Source organism: Octodon degus, unplaced genomic scaffold (genome assembly GCF_000260255.1).
Source record: "Octodon degus isolate 3935 unplaced genomic scaffold, OctDeg1.0 scaffold00015, whole genome shotgun sequence".
Taxonomy (NCBI): Eukaryota; Metazoa; Chordata; class Mammalia; order Rodentia; family Octodontidae; genus Octodon; species Octodon degus.
Genome location: NW_004524591.1, coordinates 16,891,229 through 16,895,210, shown reverse-complemented (window position 1 = coordinate 16,895,210; position 3,982 = coordinate 16,891,229). Strand labels below are relative to the sequence as shown.

Sequence of the window (3,982 nt, the reverse complement as noted above, 5' to 3'; positions counted from 1 at the left end):
CTTATCATGTCCTGCACGAAATTGGTGTGTTTGGTGAGGCATCCACGATGGTGGCTGTGCCAAGGTTTGCTCACAATCTTAGTCACCTTGTGGCCCTTGTTGAGGCTCATGGCCATGGGATAGCAGAGGGCCATGGCTACTGTTCTTCGATGGTTACTGTGGCAGAAGGTTGCTTGTGTTCTAGTATGGGATCCAGTTTAGGACAGAAATTCAGTTTGTGGGTATAAGAGATTGGCAATTTTTGAAACAGGTCCTGGACAGAAATAGAACTCTCCTTCCAATAAAAAAGTTTGATATTATATCAGGAACAATTGCAGCTAGTACAGAGGACCAGAGGGCCAATGTGTAGGCATTTGATTCTTACTTTGGTACAGGCAGCAAGAGTGTCACCTTAACTCATTTGCTAATGGGTCATAATTGATTCAGCAGTGGTGCTAAGAAGGAGGTCATTAGTACCTGCAGCAGAGCTGGACCTAGGGGGAAAGGAATATGAGGATTCCCTCCCGCAGACTGTAGTGGTTTTTCTGTGAGGCACCATGTGTAGTAACTGGCACGATTTGAGCCTATAAGAATAGAACTGATGTGAAAGCACTCTGAAATACACCATCTACAGGTAAAGCATTAGAATAATAATGACAGTTATTGCTTGTGGCAAGTGACAAGAGAGAGCATGAGACTAGTAAAGTGGCAGATGACAGGAGGACTATGTACACAACTGGCTTATCCTTCTCCTGTGCATGGAACTCAACTAGTTACAAACCTTCAGCATATGCTTTGCATCACTAATATGGCTCTGTCAAAGATGATGGAGTGGTGTCTCTTTATGTCTCTTTGAACTAAATGCAGCAGAAGGATAGATGGGAGCAAGCAAAGAAGCAACTGCATCTCATTCTTACTTTCCTACTTAACCTGTGTTTTCAATTTATAAGCCAATTGAACACAAAGTATTTATTATAAAATGTGACTGTTTCCTTTGATATTAGAATAGCTGATTGATAGACTGGTTTCTTGGGGTTGATTATTAGAATCTTTGTTCAAATAAAGTCAAGTAAGAAAAATGGCTTCGGCCCCATCTTGCAGCGGGGCTTTGAAACACATTTGATGGCAAGAAATAGAAAACTCATCTGTACAGGGCTTAATCATTTGGGCTTCATATTTCTTATATAACAAGAAATGTGGAGGGAGACAATTGCCTACACCGGTCAGAGATCTAATGATTTTTTTTTGCAGGTATATATACTATTTATTGCCGGAGCAAGCCTATAGCCTCACTTCGTCTTGGACACACCCACAGTGCAGCCACAGCATCCAGTGGTCTTGGTGTGCTGGCCTCAGACTCACAGACCCCAAAAGTGGTGCAGGCCCCTGTGGGCTCAGGTCTTCTTCAGTCGCTCCAGGTCTTCTCGAAGCTTGTTGTCCAGACCGTTGGCTAGAACCTGGCTGCACTTCCCATCCTTCCCATCCTTCCCATCCTTCCCATCCTTCTGCCTGTTCAGAAACCAGTCTGGGATCTTGTACTGGTGAGGATTCTGCATAATAATGATCACACACTCCACCTCATGCTCAGTGAGCTCACCAGCCCTCTTGGTCAGGTCGATGTCTGCTTTCCTCAACACCACGTGAGCGCACCTTCACCCCACACCCTTAATGGCAGTGATGGCAAAGGCTATTTTCTGCTGTCCATCAGTGTTGGTGTTGAGTACTCGCAAAATGTGCTGGAACTTCACGGGGATCACTAGAGACATGGTGGCAGCAGTGATGGTGGCATATAGGCCTCCTGTGGAAGGATCTAATGATTCTTAGGGACAAGTTTGTTGTCATTTTCCTGATGGTCATATGAGAGTTGCCATTGCTCTTGACACCATGTCCAAGCTCAGAACAGGAAGGAGATTGATGGAGGCTTTCTCTCTGTGCAGCCTTGACTTTTTTTTTTATTTAGGAAAAGAGCCTCCTTGAGTAACTCCCAGATCTCATTGGCCAGGGTGGAATCATGTGCTTACTCTTTAGCCGGTCTCTGGAGAAAGGAAAGCAATCAGTAGAGCTGATTTAGACTAACTTCTCAGCTCATTCTTTCTTGTTGAGGCAGAAACCTATCCTTGAAATCAGCAAATCCACCAACAACCTGATCACAGTTGGAGTTTTATTATCAGGGAAGAACAGAGAAACAGTATTGCTTAAATAAGAAAAGTGTCTTGGCATGCACTAGTGGCTCCAAATGCGGCTGCACACCTTGACTGGGGTCTCCTAGAAATGAGGCACAATGGCATCCAAAGAACCTTGCCACATTAAACCATACGCAAGGTCACTGAGTGACTCTGTTCTCAAAGGCTTCCACTGCAATGTTTTGTGGTTGTCGTTCTTGCTGCAAACTAAAGAATACTTCAGCTATTTGCAACCCCACAGCCTTGCATGATGATCTCAGATCCCCTTTGTCAGCCCTCTTTTTATCTCAGGCCTCTGTTACCAGAGCCTCATAAGGACCAAGGAAAGGAGAAAAGCAAACGTCTTTTGGGTTAAGGGAAAAAATAGCTAACTTCTACTTGGCTCTTTCTATGTGTCAGGCACTGTGTGAGCACTTGGATACTTGTATCTCGTAGTTTAGAGACTATAAGTCCACCTTCCTAGCCTGTTGGGACAGTCACTTGGAAACTGTGGACTAATACCCTGGTGGTGAGCTACTAGCATAACATTCTGTTTTTCCATTTCAATAAGCTGTTTCTACATTCTTGTCACTGTATTGTGTTTCTCAGAATATTCTGAAAGAGGCCAATGTATAAATGTAGGCTGATCAGAGTCACACAGTAAGTGAAGAGACCAAGACTTAACTTTGAAGTCTGTGCTCTGAAGAAATACAGTGAGGTATCTAATCTGTCCAGATAAGAGCATAGTGGAGATTGAGAGGCCTCATCTGAATGTTTAGCACCTGGTACTGTTACAGGCAGCATACGTATATACTTAACAAGGGCTTTCTGGATTGGGGAGATAGCTTATCAGCTTATGCACCTGCCTGACAACCACAAGGTCCTGAGTTCGATCCCCAGTACTACAAAAAGCAAAACAAAACAACTAATATCTCCTTCATCTGAGGGTCTTGAACTTAAGAGAACAGTGCCTTTAGTGGAGGACTAAAACCTGTAAAACTCATCTTGGACCTAATACTCTATTTCTTGCAGGTGGTAGAAAACAGTATGAAACATACCTCTTTTGCCCTCATTTTGTTTCTGGGATATTTTTGTTGGAGCTGAAAACACTTTTTCTGAGCAGTAAATAACTAACGAAACTGGCTTTACTCTGCAGAAGTTTTACAATTCTAGTGGTCAGGTGGACACACCTGATTAAGTTTACTTCACACCCAATTCTCTGTGTATTTTAACTTGCGTAACTTGCTTGCATGAGCTTGTGCTGACGCTCACTGCCAGTGGAGCATTCTGCAGTAATTTTTTTTATGGCAGCTTTCATGCAGAAGTAATTCATGGCATGGTTTGAGTCAAGTTAGTTCACTGAAAACTAAAAGAACTGTTGTTTTTCAAAATTGAACTAGAGGAAGGCCCCAGTGCACTGCCCGCCCAACACCAAGCCATGACCACCCTAAACACTGTCATCACTATATACAAACATTTAATGAGTGCTCTTATGGAAAACTGCAGAAAGAATATAGAATTCTTATTTTCCTTTTTCACAGAATCAAAAACCACAGGAAGCTTTGCTAGTTCAAATATGGTCTTTTTTTTTTTTTTGCTAACTTATTGATATAGGAATAAAAAGATAGCATGCTTGTTTGGGTGACTTTCCAAGCATTAATCTTCTGCTGAAATACTATCTTATTCCATCATGTTCCAGTACTTGGATAACCTGTTCATGAGGGAACTGGGATGAGTGGACAGAGAACTGGACCAAGCAGCATAACAGAAGACAGGATTTATTCTATCTATTTTCAATTGAGACCTTTTTTTTTTTTTTTTTTTTTTTTCTCATAAAGCGG

General features: G+C 42.4%; 1 pseudogene; it reads right to left on the bottom strand.

Moving 5' to 3' along the window:
- Positions 1 to 1,268: 1,268 nt before the first annotated feature.
- Positions 1,269 to 1,745, bottom strand: LOC101562532 (annotated as a pseudogene).
- Between the last annotated feature and the right edge of the window lie 2,237 nt (positions 1,746 to 3,982).